This window comes from Myotis myotis, unplaced genomic scaffold, assembly GCF_014108235.1.
Source record: "Myotis myotis isolate mMyoMyo1 unplaced genomic scaffold, mMyoMyo1.p scaffold_m19_p_16, whole genome shotgun sequence".
NCBI classification, from domain to species: Eukaryota; Metazoa; Chordata; class Mammalia; order Chiroptera; family Vespertilionidae; genus Myotis; species Myotis myotis.
Window position 1 is genome coordinate 2205510 of NW_023416320.1, and position 19193 is coordinate 2224702.

The 19193-nt window shown below is 52.5% G+C and overlaps 1 protein-coding gene across 1 annotated transcript in view; it reads right to left on the bottom strand.

Moving 5' to 3' along the window:
- KHDRBS3 (KH RNA binding domain containing, signal transduction associated 3) overlaps nucleotides 1–19193 on the bottom strand; it is a 276012-nt gene that overhangs the window by 104474 nt on the left and 152345 nt on the right. The window contains exon 5 of the mRNA XM_036337605.1: nucleotides 1696–1806. The gene's annotated coding sequence lies outside the window, so the exon portion shown is untranslated. The remainder of the gene's footprint in view (nucleotides 1–1695; nucleotides 1807–19193) is intronic.

Here is a 19193-nt window from a genome sequence, read left to right on the forward strand (position 1 = left end):
GTAAATGTTATGGTATGGATATTTTACCACGATTTTTTAAATGGACAAAAGATCTGTGGAGACACCTCACCAAAGAAGCTATGCAGAAGGCAAACAAATAAGCAAGGGGGGGGCGGTTATCAATGTCATTCATCATCAGGGAATTTCAAATCCCATGGACAACCAGGTGCCACTACAGGCCGAGTAGAATGGTTAAAATCCAATAAAAGCCTGACAGTACCAATTCCCGGCAATACGCACACCTCCCACCCAATGTTGTTTGCTAACATCATTCTCCACAAAAAGAAACTAGGATCCCCGGGAGAAAGAGATACATTCTGAGACAGGGCCACAAAATACACAAGAGGAGCCTTGCAATGCCAGAAAGTAAGGGAGTGTTAAAACAAAGAAAGGTCACAGCCCGTTGGCGTGGCTCAGCAGTTAAGTGTCAACCTATGAACCAGGAGGTCACAGTTCGATTCCCAGTCAGGGCACATGCAAGGGTTGAGGGCTTGATCCCTAGTGTGGGGCATGCAGGAGGCAGCTGATCAATGATTCTCTCTCATCATTGATGTTTCTCTCTCTCTCTCCCTCTCCCTTCCTCTCTGAAATACAAAAACAATAAAATAAAATAAATAGTCACAACGAGGAAGGAGAAGCTACCAAAGGGACACAGGAGAACTGCCAATGGCCAACGTGGGAATAAGTCAAGCAAAACAAGTGAAGAACTACTGGGTTATTCCCAAAGAATACAGTAAATACTCATGGGTCCATACTGATCTAAATAAACAGTTGAATAAATAAATAAAGTAGAGGAGAACATGACAATTCTTCTCCTTCTTCTTCCTTCTTCTTCCTTTTTCTTCCTTCTTCCTCCTTCTTCCTCCTTCTTCCTCCTTCTTCCTCCTTCTTCCTCCTTCTTCCTCCTTCTTCCTCCTCCCCCTCCCCCTCCCCCTCCCCCCCTCCCCCTCCCCCTCCCCCTCCCCCTCCCCCCTCCCCCTCCCCCTCCCCCTCCCCCTCCCCCTCCCCCTCCCCCTCCCCCTCCCCTCCCCTCCTCCTCCTTCTTCTTCTTCTTCTTCTTCTTCTTCTTTTTTTTGTTAATCCTCACCCGAGGATATATTTCCATTCATTTTTAGAGAGAGTGGAAGGGAGGGGAGAGACAGAGAGAGAGAAACATCAATGTGAAAGAGACACACATCGATTGGTTGCCTCCTTCATACAACCTCGACGGGGGCCAGGGATCAAGCCTACAACTGAAGTATGTGCTCTTGACTGGAATCCAACCTGGGACCCTTCAGTCTGAAGGCTGATGCTCTATCCCCTGAGCCAAACCGGCCAGGGCCACAGACAGTTCTTCCGCGCAGAGAAATTCCAGAGCATCTATGTAGCTACTCTGCCCTCTAGGGAGTAGAGAATATCCACACCCCACACCTTGCGGGTGGGTTGTACACGGTGGCCCCTTCTTAAACGTACACTATGGGAAGGGGGAAGTGAAGGTGGGCCTATCAGTGGGGAAACCTGGCCAGCACTGTTTCCGAAAGGCCATCAAGTTTAACATCGACAGTGCCAGGTCGTGTGGACAGTAGGGACGCTTGATACCATGTGATGAAAACGGTGCTTCTCCTTGAAGGTCTTCCTCCCCCCAGTGCACACAGAACGCTCGTCTAATCATGAGAAGAACATCAGATTCCAGTTCAAGGACATTCTATAAGGTACCTGCCCCATCCTCATCGAAACCGCCATGGTCACCGAGAAGCAGAAACTGTCATGGCCGAGGGGAGCCCGAGGAGACGCGGTGACAGAGTGACGTGCTGTCCTGGGGGCCTCCTAGAAGAGACAAAGGTCGCTCGGTAAAAACCAAGGAAATGTGAATGCGTGCCGACTGTAGTTAAGGATAATGTTACACCAGGGCTTTAACGGTGACAGTGCCCTGCACTAAGGCCAAGTACTAGAACTAGGGGGATCAGGTGGTCTATGAGAACTCTCTGCATTTCTTCAATATTTGTTTGTAAATCTAAAACTGTTCTAGATTTAAAAGCTTACTTAAAAATTGGAAAAAGCCCAGATGGCCTGGCTCAGTGGTTGAGTGGTAACCTGTGGACCAGGAGGTCATGGTTCGATTGCCAGTCAGGGCACATGCACGGTTGCGGGCTCGGTCCCCAGTGTGGGGTGTGCAGGAGGCAGCCGATCCATGATTCTCTCTCATCATTGATGTTTCTATCTTTTTCTCCCTCTCCCTTCCTCTCTGAAATGTGTAACATATATTAAAATAATAATAAATAATAAAAAGTGAAAAAATAGCTTATGGTTGATCAATTATGCAATAAAGTTAAAGTGATAAAAATTACTGGAATAAAGGATTATAAATATTTTCATCAACATCCAGAGAAATCCATAAAGAACATTGTTTTAATCAGCAAGACGGCCAAGGAGTTCAACAGGGAAGGGCAACACCACAGAAGAAAACCAAACGGCCAGCAGACACGTGGGAAAATCCCCCGCTTCTTTCATCACAGAAGAAATTCAAATAAGAGTAAGTGAACATTTTCACCCCCTGGTTTGGCAAAGATGAGAGACGGGTCCCTGGCCTGGGGAGACAGGTGGAGTAGGAAGCCGCACATATTGTTCAGGGAGAAACTTTCAAATTGGTGAAGCCTCTGGAAAGGACACGTGACAATAGCTATCAACACTTCAAAGGCACCCAGGGCCGGGAGTTCTTCCCTGAGAACATCCCAAGGGAAGTCCCAAGTCATTCTTGAGCCCAAGCCTGTTCCTTGTAGGATGTTAACTGGAAATTTGTTTTTAACATAGAAAGTGGAAACACCTAAATGCCCATGAACAGGGACGAGCATAAACAACCCTCAGCATGCCCCAGAAAAACTCTCCGTTCATTCGAGAAGAGGCAGGCGCTGCAGGGGACATTTTAAGCGAAAACAGCCATTTTCACAACCACGATGATGTTATTATCTCCTGTGGGTATACACAGTGTTTGGGCCTTAAAAAAGGAACTTGAAGAACATGCAACATGAGGTCAGATCTGTCTGGGAGAGGGGGAGGGAGAGGGGGAGGGAGAAGGATTAGAGGTACTGCCTTGCCTTTTGCTATATACATTGGCATTACTGGAAATTTTTCCAATGGAAATGGAAAAATTAATTTCTTGTGATATTAAGAAGAAGAAAAAAAGGCAAACAAGAAGGAAGGCTGGAAGGAAGGAAGGCCCAGTCTGCGTACATTTTGTCCCCCCTGAAGCTATCCCAGAGCCTCACAGTTCATCACCAGCCCTCTCTGGCCCAGGTTTTAGAAGTCACAGGAGTCTGAAGCACAATCGACCTCTGTTATGGTGGCTTCTTGGAACAATTGACCGTTCAGCTTCAAACGGGTACTTCAGAGACGAACAGCAACCACACATTTAAAAAGGCAGCATCTCTCCAAATCCGCAGAATTAGGGGGTGGGGAGCTCACACACAGACACTGCACACCTCACCGTGCCAGCAATGCTAACACAAACCACGGTGGATAGTCAGAGACCTCAGAAAAGCCACAGTTATCACAAGGTTGTACTTGAGGCAAGTTTTGTTTCTACACACGCTGGTGTTTTTGACGGCTTCCTGCCATTACAGCTCATTGTGCTAACAGAGTGCTTCTTCTAAGGTGATACACTGGGTGTATCGGTCAGCTAATGCTGCGTAAGAAACCACCCCAGAGCTCTGTGGCTGAGAACCACAGACATTCTGCTTTCTCTGGAGCCTGGGGATGGGATGGGCAGCTCTGCTGAGCGGAGCCAGGTGCACTCATCTGGGCCGGGCTCACTCACTCATGTGTCTGCAGTCGGCTGACAATTCAGTCACCTGGGGGCTGTTCAGCGGGGACAGGGTAGCCAGATTTGGCAAATAAAAGTACAGGACACCCAGTTAAATGTGAATTTCAGATAAACAGCACATTTTTTTTTTTTTGTATAAATGATGACCCAAGACATCCTACTTGAGAATGCCCCCGGATAAACTGACTCAGCTCTCCTGCTCCTCACGTCCCCGGGAAGCTGGCTGGCGGGGGAAGGAGCCTTGGCATGGGGTGTTCCAGCATCTCAGTGGCCACAGTGAGCCACACGGCAGAGCCCATCTTGGCACTGGGAGGGAACCATGAGGTACCGGGCAAGAGTCGCAGGTACAGGCGGGTCATTAAATAGAGCTACTGACGCAATATTAACATGAGACTCTTGAAAACTGCTCCCAGGGGTGGGGGTGCTTGTGGAGGCAACCAGTAGATGCGTCTCTCTCACATCGATGTCTCTCTCTTTCTCTCTCTCTCTCTCTCTCCCCTTTCCTTCCTCCCTTCCAGTATCTCTGACGAGCAATGGAAAAACTATCCTCAGGTGAGGATTAACAATATATACATATACATATTTCTTGAGATCTTACTGCCACATCAGATTCCAAAGTCTGGGCACGGAGGGGTGGGGTGCAGGACTCTGTGCACACAGCACCCCTGCTGAGAGCCACAGCCACGGCAGCCGTGATGACAGCCAGCTTCCTCAGCATGGACAATGAGCTCCCCTCGCTAAGCTGACCAGGAACCAGCCTGGCTCCTGACGGCCCTTCAGGAACAATCAGAAAGGGGGTGGGACACATTCATAGGAGAAAGACCTTCAGCCTGAAGGGTGGAGAGTCTTGATTCCATCCCAGCTTTGCCACCAAGCGGGTCACGTCACTGGTCAGCTCACCAGTCAAGACAGGAGAAACAGGACCAGCCTGCACTGACGCACAAGCATAGGGTGAGGCCGAAACAAACAGATGAATTGAAAGTAAAACATCCCAGGAAACGTGAGTGAGGGACCGACGGTCAGACATGGCGATGATGATGGCCTCGTGGAGGTCACCCCGTTTGGGTCCTTCCTCCAGACCCTGCGGTCAGGTCACCTGCTGCGGGGGGACCTGGGCGCAGCTCGCTGCTGACCCCCCGCCAGGGTCCGCGGGCTGGGCCTGCCTCTGAGCCCACTCGGCGCCCTTGCCTCTCCTTCTGCCGAGTCAGATGTTCAGACGCCGGCTCCTCTGTGCCCCTGTGAATAGAAGTCCTTGTCTTTCAGCAGTGGCCTTGCCTGCTGTCATCAGAAAGGGACACGTGGGGACGTTTCGCATCGCTCCTGGTGACAGGCTGGAAACGCGTCCCTCCACTCCCCGGCCTTGGGTTCTCTTTCTGGGGAGAACAGCTCTCAGCACGGGCCGCAGGCCTTGCCCCCATCACCCCCTCCTCCATCACGCAGCCCTGGCACATCATCACACTTGCCAGACAAATGTCACTCTCCCATCAACAGTGAGGATGACAAAGACCATGGACCATGTCCCAAAGTCTGTTCAGCATCTACCTGACCTCCTTTCATTCTAAGCCTGACTTGAAGGCGGAACACCATCAGGCCATTTTACAGATGAGGAAACAAGACCCACGTTCACACTCTAAGAAGCTTCGGGCTGAGATTTAAACACAGACGTTCCTTCCAGCCAACAAATGGGCTCTTACCCACTAAAATATATTACGATGCCTCATGAAAGAAAAAGAGAGATGAACTGTTTTGAAACTAATCTCCTCCCTGCCCCATAACTGTCGTGCATTCTGGAAGGAGGCCCAGTGCCCGGGACCTTGGGAGGAAGCAGCTGTGCATGAGGAGGCACCCCCCTTGCCGGGCCCAGAGAAAGACCCGGCTTCGGAAGGACTTCTCAGACCCGCCCTGGCCCGGATCTGAAGACACTGGGTCCGAAGGGGCCTGTGAACACTGTGCGAAGTGGCCGAGTGAGGTGAGCAGGGAGGGCTGCAGCTGAAGTTGCTTGTGCCCAGGCAGAGGTGTTGCTTTGTCCCGGGCCCCCTGCCGCGGAATCTTTCCAACAGGGAAGCCGATCTGTCAGGAACAGTTGGACGGGAAGGTGCGACCTGCAAGCTTGTCACACTTCCTGTCACTCTCCCAGGGAAGCCAGGGGCCCTGTGGAAGAGCCGTCACTTCCCCCTAATCGGCATGTCCCCCAGGTGGCCCGCGCTCCACCCGCTCACACTGGGAGGAAGGAGAGAAAGGGCTGGGGCAGAGGCCTCCAGGCTGCGGGTGCTCTCCTCCTGCTTCTCATCGCCTGTCAGCCCCTCCCTGACTGCCACCCCCTGGGCTCCCCCTGAGGCCGGGCGAGGGGCCTGGGCTAACTCTGAGCTGGAGCCTTGAGCCAGCAGGAGAGTCAGAGCTGGAAGGTGAACAGGCCAGGCCGGCGAGGAAGGCTGAGGTCTCCGTGTTGGTGACACCACACTGTTGGTGTTTTAGGTGGGAGTGTCGGAGGCTGAGCCAAGAACCGGGAAGTAGTGGGGCCTCATTTGAAGGCGGAGGAAATACATGAACCCTCCAGCCGTAATCTTCGCAGACCCGCTATCACTCAGCAAAGTGACTGGTGGGCGCTGTGAACATCCCAGGAAACAAATAACCAAACTTGAGCTTTTGTCCGAATTAAAAAGATAATTCTTTAGGCCGGGGGGATGGGGGAGGGGGGGCGGGCAGGTGGTGGTTGGTAAACCGTAACCCCTGGACCAGTTCCAGCCCGCTGCGCTGCGGGAGCCCAGCCACGACCATGTGACACATGTGGTCCATGCAGAGTTGCGTGGCTGTGGCTGTGGCAGCGACCGTGGATGGCTCCCAAAGCCTAAAACAGTTACTATCTGGCCTTGCGCAGGACAAGTTTGCCAGCACTCTTTATCTACCCAGATATGCTGCATTCATTCATTCATTCATTCCACACAGGCCTGTTGAGAGCCTTCTGTGAGATGTGCCAGGCGCTGGGGAGGGAGGGCTAGGAGATCCAGCTCTTGTCTTCAGAGAGCTCTGGGCCATTGGGCTATTGTTCGGTGGGTGGTAATTCCTATGGAAATGGTCAGCAGAAAGTTCCGAGGACACCTAGCCCGGTCCGGGCAGGGCGGGGCGGAGGTCTGGGTGGGCTCTGTGGTGATATGTGACCGCCAGCTGAGTTTGCCTGAGAGTGAGTGGCAAGGCCGCCTGTCTACCCGGGCTCTGGTTCTGGACCCATGAGTTCAAGGCCATGGAACCTTCACCACCGACGTGAACCTCTCAGCTTCGCCCTCCTTGCTGTCCAAAGTTCCTCTTCGTCTTCTTCTATGAATGTGGTACTTGCCGAGCAGCAGGAAATGTGGGGGGGAGGCAGAAGGAAAAAGATCCACATTTAATATTTAATTTCCTTATCTCCTGGATTTTGTATATTATGATGAGATTTTTAATTAAAAGCTCATCTCAGATTCCATTTCTCTATTAAATAGAGTAAAGGGAGATGGGAAGGGTGAGAAATACGGCTCCAGTTTATGAAGAAATGGGTTTCATTAACGACTCTCTTCAACACCTCAGGGGTGGAGGGTCTTTGGTTCCTGTATCCCAGGCGGCCTGCTGAGGAGGGATCAGCTTGGTAATGAATTGAATTGGACTGTTAAACGCTTTCAAAGAAAATGAGAAAATGCGAAAAATCACTGTCTTGCCTGGGAGCCCCAGCCTGGGCCTCCCGCCTGCACTGTGAGGCTGGCTGGGTGTTACTGCCTTCGCTCTCTCCTGCCCCACGCTGAGTGCAGCCTCCCACTCACCTGGGTTTTCACTGGAAAAGTCTCTTTCAACACAGGCACCTCCGCTCTGGAAGCACCAACCTTCCTTGTTGGGTCACTGCCTTTTGTGGGGGAGGGTCAACCCATTTTTTTAAAAATATTTTTTTATTGATTTCCGAGGGGAAGGGAGAGAAAAGGTAGAAACATCAATGAAGAGAGAGAATCATAAATTGGCTGCCTCCTGAACGCTCCCTACTGGGGATGGAGCCCACATCCCGGGCATGTGCTCTGACCGGGAATCAAACCGTGATCTCCTGGTTCATAGGTCGACGCTCAACCACTGAGCCACACCGGCTGGGCAGGGTGGAGGGACACAGAGGGCACCAACTGGTCTATCTTGCCCCACCTCCAAATGCCATCACGTTGGGGATTAGGGCTTCAATATATGGATTTGGGGGACACACACATTCAGTCGATGATACCCCCTCCCTGATCTCGCAAAGAGATCACTGCGGGTCCTTGTCTCCCTTTGACAGAGAGAGCAAACTGAGTATGAATTCAACAAGCAACCCGACATTTCCAGGATCTGTCACCACATACTTGATGGAAAGACATTTCCGCCCAAAAGCTGGTTACTCTTGCTAAAACAACAAACTAGACTTGTCGAACGGGGAGGGGACATTCGGTCCTAACCCTTTAAGCCAAGTCGAGACTATTTGCTTCCTAGACTGTGTCAGACCCTTCGTGTCCTGGCTTGCATCCGCTCCACCTCATCCGCAGCCCGGCTGGCGGCATGGACGTGCCCTGTGTGTGGTAGGGCCCCTGCTGGGCTCTCCCTCTAGCTCAAGCCGCCATGCACCCTCCCGGGCGCTCAGATGCCCCGATGCTGGTGTGACCCTATCCAGCACGCTCCCATGGACAACCCGGAAATGCAGGGGTGTTAACACCCACAGGGGCGACGCTCCCCGGGGGGGAGGAGGGAGCCTACTCCCTGGTTGGCCTTTGCGTGGAAAGGAGCATTCTGGGCATTCCCCGGAGTCCCGGGCAGGATGAAGCCAGCAGCTCCCCCTGCAGCTCCCCCGTGTTGGCTCTCACACACTAAATAACTATCTACTTCCCATTAGAAAAAGTATCAGGGCTCAGACTCAGAATCCTACTTCTTCAGCAGAAACCAAAGAGGACTGAATTAGAAGAGACACGTATTTTCTGAATGGTGCTTTTCTTTTTTTTCTTTTCTTTTCCTTTTTTTTTTTTTTTGATAGTTGTGTAGAGAATGACAAAATCATGAAAATAAGACTTCTGGCCATTTCGCCTCATGGACGGGTGTGCAGGTGTGATGGATGGCTGCAGCTCGGACCCCAACACACACAGGTGCCAATGCTGCAAACTCTCTCCTAGTCCACACGTCGTGACGACACCCCAGCACTGTGGCTGTACCTGATGAGCAAACAGCATACACAACGGCTGGGCTCGGTGAGGGGAGCGGGCCCAGGGACGTCACAGTGAGCCCGTCCTGTGGCCCTGACTCTGCACAAGCGCCCATCAGTGTCCCCACTGTCACGGTCACAGCCCGGAGTCAGGCCCTCGCCCGGGCACATGGCTCACCTCCCTGGCTGGCCAGCAAGCTCCATGAGAGCAGGGACCCTTGGCCCACAGAACTCCCAACACCTCACACACAGAAGAGGTTTAATAGACATGCACTGAAGGAGCACATCTGGATAAAGTCTGTGTGGCTGGTGAGGCAGGATTAAAAATCATAGATTCAATAAAAAAAATCATAGATTCTGTTGACTTCCTTTTTTATTTTATTTTAGAGAGGGAGAGGAAGAGAGAGATAGAAACATCAGTGATGAGAGGGAATCATTGATTGGCTGCCTCCTGCACACCCCCTACTGGGGATGGAGCCCACAACCTGGGCATGTGCCCTGACGAATCCAACTGTGACCTCCTGGTTCATAGGTTGGTGCTCAACCACTGGGCAACACCGGCCGGGCGACTTCCGTGTTTATAGATAAGCACAGGGACTCAGAGAGGTCGAAGGGTATGCTGAGGGCTCTGCGGCTGGTTCTGAAACCTGCTTACTCATTGGTCCATCCATTTTCCCAACAGCATTTGGTAACATCTGTGACCGGGTCTCTGTCCTCAGACAGCCCTGTTCGAAGGGTGTCCAGGATGGGGCTCAGAGGAGGAGGCACTCATACCTGAACACCCAGGACGGAGCAGGGAGGGAGCACAGCAGGGGAGAGCCTGTCACTGGCACAGCGACATGGAAACAGACCCGCACTGTCCAGGTGGTTCTGGGTGCTGTGGTTCACACCATCTCAGCGGGAAGCCCAAGGGCCTGGGGCCTCGCCTCCCACTGTCTCCCCCACCAGGCGAGGCAGGGGCCGACACAGTTATGGGGCGGGGGTGGAGGGGACGGGGTGCAGCATGCAGGCACGACCACTTCTTTTTTTTTTTTTTTTTTTTTAATTATTTATTTTTTTTTTTTTATTGCTTAAAGTATTACAAAGGGTATTACATATGTGTCCATTTTATCCCCCCGCCCTAGACAGTCCCCTAGCCTCCCCTATCCCCCAATGTCTTATGTCCACTGGTTATGCTTCTATGCATGCATACAAGTCCTTTAGTTGATCTTTTACCCCCCTACCTCCTGCCCCGCAACCCTCCCCGGCCTTCCTGCTGCAGTTTGACAATCTGTTTGAGGCAGCTCTGCCTCTGTATCTATTATTGTTCAAAAGTTTATAATGGTCTCTATTATCCATGAATGAGTGAGATCATGTGGTATTTTTCCTTCATTGACTGGCTTATTTCACTTAGCATAATGCTCTCCAGATCCATCCATGACGTTGCAAATGGTAAGAGTTCCTTCCTTTTTAGAGCAGCATAGTATTCCATCGTGTAGATGTACCACAGTTTTCTAATCCATTCATCTACTGATGGGCACTTAGGCTGTTTCCAGATCTTAGCTATGGTGAATTGTGCTGCTATGAACATAGGGGTGCATATATCCTTTCTGATTGGTGTTTCTGGTTTCTTGGGATATATTCCTAGAAGTGGGATCACAGGGTCAAATGGGAGTTCCATTTTCAGTTTTTTAAGGAAACTCCATACTGTCTTCCATAGTGGCTGCACCAGTCTGCATTCCGACCAGCAGAGGCACGACCACTTCTGAGGGTGCTGGGAACTGGAGAGGCACCTCAGGGGGCAGGGGGACAGACAGGCAGGGACCCGCCCGGCCCGCCAGTCCGGATGCGGAGTCTCCTGTTTGCCCGACTTCCTTCCTAGAGCAGGAAAGCCTCTCCCGTCCATGGGTGCAGCTAACAGGCGCGGTTATAAATAACGTGACAGATACCATAGCAACCGGGGGGCAAAATGAAACGCATCATCTTCCTGCAAAGGACAGAGCCCACGCTCTGTGTGTGAGCGAGCGGTGAGCGCCGCTCTCCTCTCCTGCGCTTCCCAACGCGCTTCCCAACACGCTTCCCGCTCGGACATCTCAGGCTCCTCATGTGACGGCCGCTCTGCAGACGAGGCGACTCGGATACTGACTTCACACACAGCTCTCTGGGGGCCGAGCCCTTCGGTGTGTAAAGGTGCCTCGAGTGCCATAATAGAGACATGCATTTGATTACTGACACGTATGTTGTATGTCTGCAAGGCGCTGAGACAGACAGGCCAGGCTCCGGTGCAGTGTTTTTCCAAAAGTGGTGCAATATCTCCCATCTGCAACCTTGTCTACAAGGAGCCTGTACGTGCGTCTTCTGCCCCGGGGGCACCTGTGTCCTCTTCTGGAGTCAGGGGCGGCCTGTTACTCCTCCCCCAGGGGGCGGGGAAGGGAAGCTGGGTGGCCCTGGGGAAAAGCTTGGCTTCCAGCAGTTTCTCCTGGGACTCCAGCTCCAGGGAAGGCAGTCCTGGGTCAACAGTCCAGGGACCCCAAGGCCACCGCGTGGAGGGACCCCCACCGCGCCCCCATCAGGAGGCTCAGCTGGGCCTGGGCTTCCAGCCACGTGTGCTGACACACCAGACATGTGAGCGGAGCGATGTCGGATGTTCCCACCAGCTCGCCCACCAGCCAAGAGCCAAGAGGACCCCAGGGGGTGCTGCAGAGGCCGAGGACTCAGCCACACCCGGTCCGAAACTGGAAACCGACCAAGTTATGTTCGTTTTCTGGTGGAAACGCTGGGGGCTGAGAATGGACACTGGCTGTGTGAGCTCACCTGGGCTCCATCCGTCTCCCTGTGAACTGACTGGGGCCACGCCCGTTGCAGGGGGCACGGAGGGGCAGGGTGCTTGTGCCTGCTCCCTGTCTCCCAGTGGGGTGCGTCTCTCTGCCCCTCTTAAGCAGGCACCGAGGAGCTGAAGGGCACGAGAGTGGAGACCAGAGGTGACAGGAAAGTGTCCGATTTGACACTCACATCAGTGATACCCGCCCCCTCGCTGTGGCTGGAGCAGCAGCCTGGGTCTCTACACTGAAGCCACGATGCATGGGTTAATGGATCCGAGTGGGAGCAGCTGATTCCGAGGCCCCGGGCGGCTGGTCCCCCTGCCCAGCACGTCCACCTTAAGGTCTGACCTTCCTACATTCGCCTCCTGGCCCATGTAGAATTTAGTCACTTTTCCAAGTTGAAGTTCGGGTGTACAGGCCTCACGGAGAAACAGAGAAAGAAGTAAAACTTTAATCCCTCCACTGTCGGCTAAGAAGCCATCAGTGGAAGCTCTGCCTACGGGACTCCCCGTCCGACAGGCGGATGCTCGCCTCCTCGGGACTCCCTCCCGTCAGAACCATCGGCGGCATGGAGGATGAGGTCAGGCCCCAAGCCACTACACAGCCATCCCAACACCCACGGTGGAAACTGCTGCAAACCCCAGTGGGAACCCCCCCAGTGCAGAGCTGGCTGGCACAGTGGCCACGCGAGGAGCAATGGCCCTCTGCACCATTTGGGCTCCCAGCAACAATTCCAGTGCCCTTGTTTTGCAGATGAGAAAACAGAGACCTGTTGAGGTACATGAAGTTGGCCAAGGTCACCCGCTGGCTGAGCTAGGATTTGGACCCTTGTCCCCTGATGCCTAAGCCCGTGCTCATTGGCAACAGGAGGCCTCTTCGGGCTACACGTGGCAAAGCCCCATGAGGCTTCCGTCGCATCCCTGCACACAGAGGCCCACGGGCAGCCCGCCTCCTGCAGGGCTCCATGGCTCACGCCCATCATCTCCCACCCAGCGCGGAGCAGCAGCACATGGTCTCGCAGAGCACACACGCTTGTACACAAACACGCCCCCACGCTCGGAGTAGGGAGGGATCCTTCTGGCACGCGCTCAGGGAATAAACAAATAGCTGACATATAGCATCACCAGGAATGGGAAAACAAGTTCTGGGCTGGACTGAAGAAGAACAGAATCTCAGAACAGAAAGCAAAGCCCCAAGAAGAAAATGTCCTAAAAACAGCATCTGCCCGAGGCTGGCTGCTTTCACTCCTTCCCGGTCAGCTCCGCCTGCCACAGCCTCTGGCCCGATGCCATCCCTGACATTCTCCTCAGTCCCTCAGCTCTGTGCCCGCGGGCTGCAGGTCCCTGATCCGCTCCTTCCTTGTCAGCCGCGTCTTACATTTAAGTTTCCCCTCCTCTGAGCGGACATCACTGCCTGTTCGGAAACAGCCTATGACAGTGTACCCGGGCTGGGGGCACGCAGAGGAAGTGGCCATCCCCGGAAGCCACATGACCCCCACGCCAGGTAATTTTCTGTGACGGGTGCTCCTCCTGCAATGGAATGAACGGGCTGATCACAAACCGCTTGCAAGGGCAACCCTGACCCACAATGCACCGAGGCCTCAGCTCCTTTAATACATCTAACGGACACAGACTCGGAGCTGGATGGACATCCGTGCCCCCAAGTACTGACTGGTTCATCTCTGCCCAGAGCGAGCAGCTTCATGTGGTGTGCTCCAGCCACAACCCAGCTGGAGGCGCAGGCAAAATGCTGATTTTGACCCAGTCCTGAGAGGGACAGATCAGATGCTTGGTGGCGGGAGCAATCTAAAGGACATCAGGCTGTGGTGATGGGCTCACTAGCAAGATTACATTTAATAGGGACACAAGGGTAACCCAACGTCATCAAAGAACAGGCACAAACACATCCACGGCAGGGGTGAGGACACGAGGGGACCTGGTGAGACAGCACCCCAAAGGCAACGTATTGGAAGAAGTTTATTTTATTTTTAAAAACGTATTTTTATTGATTTCAGAGAGGAAAGGAGAGGGGGAGAGAGAAAGAAACATCAGTGATGAGAGAGAACCATTGATCGGCTGCCTCCTGCACGCCCCACACTGGGGATGGAGCCCACAACCCGGGCATGTGCCCTGACCGGGAATCCAACCATGACCTCCTGGTTCATAGGTCGACGCTCAGCCACCGAGCCACGCCGGCCTCTGCCCTCTCCGGGACCACACCCATTACAGCATCCTTGGAAGACCCTGTCGCTCGCTGGTCCCCAACCTCCTAACAGGTGGGGAAGGGGACAGGAGTGCGAGCAAAGAGTTTCCTTCTCCTCTTCCAAGGCATGAGATTCAGATGTTTATGCCATTTTGCATTGTTAACAATTGCTGCCGGTTCTGGGGTCCCCCCCCACCCCAGCCAGTTCCTGCCCCTGTGCTTTAGACCATGCTCCTTGCTATAGATTGAGGGCTGGGGATGGGAGTCCGGGGAGTAATGGCTGGAAGGACATACATGGGCAAACGGCACCAGACCAGAGATGCGGGGAGAACATGCTTGAGAAAAGTTTGCCTCTTGGCTCCACTTCTTGCTTTTCCGGCTGATGCAATGCTGGTGAGAATAAGTGGGTTTTGGCTGCTCCTCAGGAACAGGGAGTGTTGATGAGGACTTGGGACCGTGTGCTCAGCTGCTCTCTGCAGACTCGCCGTCCTCTCTCCCAGGTCTGTCCGCTCCGGCTCAGGAAGGAACATGGAGTCCGACATGTGTGTGTCAGGTGTGCGGCACTGGGTCTGCCTCAGCGGGGCCACCTACAGGGACTGGACCTGCCACTTGTCTCTGGGCAGGGAAATCTGTTTCACAGCCTCCCCCCACATACGAGATGGGGGATCTCTTTTCTCAGATGAGGCTTTCTGGAGGGTTTGTGACCAAAGTAGCTGTAACTGTAGAGTTAGGGGTGAGGAGCGCCGTGTCAACAGTCATCCCTGTGTGTGAGCTGAGTATCTGCTGAGGATCACACACCCAGGTCAGGGGCAAGGAGACCCTCTGCACGGCAGGGAGTTGCCCCTGGGAGCTTCCCGGTGCATGCAGCCCTCGCCCGCCCTCAGAGCCCTGGACAGTCTGCGCAGGGAGCTCCTAGGCATCCCGCTGAAGTGCAGACTTCCAGACAGCAGCCCAGGCTTGGCCAGAGCTCAGTCATTTCTTCCAGGCTCCAGGGCAGGGGTGCTGCTGCTGGTCTGCAGACCACACTGCGAGTGTCAAGGCTCTAGGTTAGAATACCCTTTACCTGGACTACAGCATCTTTTGTTGTCTGCTCAGAACACAAATTCAAGACTCACCTCGAGTTTCCCTGGAATCTCAAAGACCTTCTTGGCTACGTATGCCATTTCTATGCCCTCTTAGTAGAAGTGACGGCCATTTATGCAACCATCCATCCATTCAACCATCCATCCACCCATCCCTCCATCCACCCATCCATCCATCCATCCATCCATCCATCCAAACATCCACCCATCCATCCCTTCTTGGTGCCCTTACTGAACCTGTCACAGGCCTTGCTCTCTTCTCCTACTGACCGGTTGAAATTCAGTGAGTTCCAGCTTCCTCTTGCATCTCCCATGGACTCGGTGCTTAACACTATTTACTGACTGCTTTCAGAGTATGATTCACCTGCTCTACTTACTTTGCTTTGTTTATTGTCTGCTTCCTCCCACTAGACTCTGAGTTACAAAAGGAAAGGGGTTTTTAGCTCTTTGTTCACTGCTCTATTTCCAGTGACCTAGCACATGGTATATGCACAATAAGTATTCGTTGAATGAATGAATGAGAGTAAGACAAGGAACTGTATCCAATGTAAGGTGACGTCTAGCCACGGACGATGGAGCAGTTGTCATTTATTGAGCTGGGAAAGATAGGTAGTGTGCGGGGGGGGGGGGGGGGGACTTAGAGGAGTCTGGGCCTACCTGTGCATGTTTAGAGCTGTCCACATGGTGTCTGGCACACAGCAGGCACTCAATACACCTTAAAAATTATTCCAGTGGTCTTCTAATAAGTTTTCTCTGCTTCAATATCAGTCTTCAATTCTTCTATAGACCCTAAGCTTAATTCACATACATGAATATACCAACCTACCATTTATCTATCCATCTATCCAACCATCCATCCCACCATCCAACCATCCAACCATATAACCATCCATCCATCCATCCATCCAACCATCTAACCATCTAACCATCCATCCATCCATCCATCCATCCTTCTATCCATCCATCTGTATAGTTTGGTAAATGTTCAATAGTAAGTTTTTCTTTAAGCAAGGGAGTCCACTGACGTTGTCTGTTCAATTGTTAAATACAACACATATATAAAAGAAATATCTCCCTCTTTGCTGAGTGAAAAATATAACTTCCAAGATCAAGCAGAAAAACATGCTCTAAAGGTCAAAGACACAGAAGCAATTTCACTCTTGTCTATATTCTCCCGTCAGCGTTAGCACAGACATACATATCCTTGTTTATTATGAATCAGAGTCCATCAGAAATGAAATGCTTTGCCCTTGGCAGAACTCATCTTGGAGTTTTCCTAGGCAGACTGGGAGGAGAGGGGAATCAGAGAAAGAAGAGTCTCAACTCCCCGGGCAGACCCGATGCGGGGCCCTGTAGAGAGATGATATTGACTAGACGGTTATACAAGGTCCTGCTAGAAACAGGGCTGGAGTGACGGGGCTGGATAAGGCTTCACCGCACATTCTGTATTGCTCACTGGTCCAGAATTGTTCCCTGAGATGTCTTTCCAGTTATTTGTCCAGATTTCTATGATCTTGATTGTTCCTGGGTAGAAAACAGCTGGACTTCCCCAAGCTCTGGCAACCCTTAATCCGTCCTTGTTAATTCTCTTGTAGCCTGTGTGGCTTCCAGAGGGAGACACACTAATCTGCTGTCTGGTTCGGGGGCTGACTTCCCCAGGATTGCCCAAGAAGGAATCGTACTGAGCAGAGTGCTGGAGGCAGGGGCTTTCGCATCTCATGGGTGCTCAGCCTTCGGAGAAAGGTAAGGCCATGCTGATGGTGTCTCCAAGGGATAGCCCCGTCCACGCAGCTTCACCCACAGAAGCTGGCAGCCCCAGGACGAGGATGGGAAGGACCATGGAACGACAGCGGAGCCTTGTTAGGGGAGAGGACTTGGCAGCTTCCAGCAGTCATGAGGTGGAAGCTGGTCCCCTCCATACCCTCCTTCCCTGCCATTCACAGGCGTCTTTATGTGGTCCCTAAAAATTCCTACAATCTTTCATTAAAAAGCCTATTTGACCATTCTGACTGTCGAGACAGAGAAACTGAAAGCACGCTTTTGCTCTGTCACTAACCAGTGATCTAGATTGGCTAAGTCCCATGCCTGCTGGTGTGGCTCAGTGGTTGAGCATCAACTTATGAACCAGGAGGTCACGGTTTGATTCTGGGTCAGGGCACAGGCCCGGGTTACGGGCTTGATCCCCAGTAGGGGGCGTGCAGGAGGCAGCTGATCAGTGATTCTCTCTCATCATTGATGTTTCTCTCCCTCCCTTGCTGAAATCAATACAAATATATATTTTTAAAAATAAATAAAAGGTGCGGGGTCAGCTCACCCTCAGCGTTGCTCCTGTACCAGGGCATTCCTGACTCCAGAATTCCCAGTCAGCGAGGCAGAGCAGTGCCTGGGCACTGGCTGGCTGACTGGGGGGATGTCAGGGCATTTGCCTGCTGGGGTGGACGGGCTGGCTGAGCTCACTCGGCTGAATCTCTGCAGCGGTCCCCACGGATGGTGTCGCTGCCCACAGTAATGAGCGCTGCGCTCAGAGAGCTTGTAAACAAGCTGTGATTCCTGGCCCTGCATGAGCTCCAGCTCCAGCGGGGAGGCTGGGAGGCTGGGGATCAGGAAGAAGCCAGTTATGATGCTCCGGGGTGATGTACCAGCCTCTTTTCTGGCAACTCAAGGGCCACCCAATTAATAGTCTCTTTCATGCCTTCCCATTTCCTTTCCAAAGTGCTCCTCACACCTGCGACCTTGTTTGACCCTCTCAGCACCCCTCGAATAGATAAAGGGCAGAATTAAATGTCCCCATTTTAAAGATAAGGAAACAGAGCCGGGTTGAGTGCACAGCCAGGAGCATGAGGGCCGGTTCTGGAATCTGGGGGTTTCATAATCTACAAACAATGGTTCTCCATCACTTTATTCAAATGGTCATGACTTTAGGGTGTTCTTCTGTGAGGCAGGTGCTTGGGGTTACAGCAGGCCTTTCTGCCTCCACACAGAGTCTTAGCCCCTCAGAGTTCAGGAGACCTTAAGACAGCGACGGGGCCAGCTGCCTGGTCCCATGGATTGGGACCTGGATCTCGAAACGGCTGAGCCCTCGCTGCAGCTCAGTGGCATGTGCGAGGCACCTGCTGCCCCACTGCTCACCGTCCCTCACGCCTCTGTTCTGTTAGAGCCCCCTGGCCTCTGGCTTTGTGGGATCAAAGTAAACAAGACAGTGACGGCTTCAGGCCGGAGCTCAACTCCACGCAGAGGCTGTGGGCGGGTGACAGGCCACCTTTGGAAATGGCCTTTGTGAAGGAGGCGCTGTGAGACGCCCAATCGGTACCAGGGTTTTGTCAGTTTCTCTAACCTTAAGCCGAGTCAAGCTGTATTGATCAGAACCTGTTGGGAAATGAATTACTGGGGCTGATCTATACAGAAATCCAATCTGGAGGTGGAACAAACTGCGGTCAGGACTCCTGATTAGGCCCCCGCGCCCCCAGCTAAATAAAGCCAACACATGGCGCGCACACAAAGGGCGGGCTTTCGGGGGATGGAAATGACACAGCCGCCGCGGTCGGGGAATACTGGTCCAGCTAATACCGTGGTAATTGGCCATTTTTTAATAACCAACACATCGATTTCTCTCTAACAATGCTCCCGAGAAGCGAGGACAAGAGGGGCTGTGTTAACAGAGAGCGATGGAAATGAAGTTAAGCCTGAGAGTGACTTTTTCGGTATCCGTAAGCTAGGAGCACAATTCTGCTGGAAACAGCATTCTACAGGAATCCAAACTGGTTTCCTCATGAAGCAGGAGGGGAGGAGTGGGGAGGGGGGAGGTTTCTGGAGAGGGGAAAGCCGGCAAAGAGATCGAACCCTCCATTTCAAAAATTGCTTAGCAAAAGCGATTTTAATTGCTGCCTTTGTTATAAAAGATTAAAGGTAGTTATGTCCCCCTGTACCTCACTTTAAGCGATCGATACGTTCCTGAATAGTTATGTGCAAGTCAAATTTTTGTAAATCCAATCCAATGTTCAATGCCCTCAGAGAGCTTGCTGTTTCAAGGAGCCTCTTTGGTGGGTCCTTTTGTAAGGCCTAAAAGAATCTCTTAATTTATTTGGCGGGCAGACTTTAATATTTTTAGATTATGGTAAAAATCAGGTCAATCA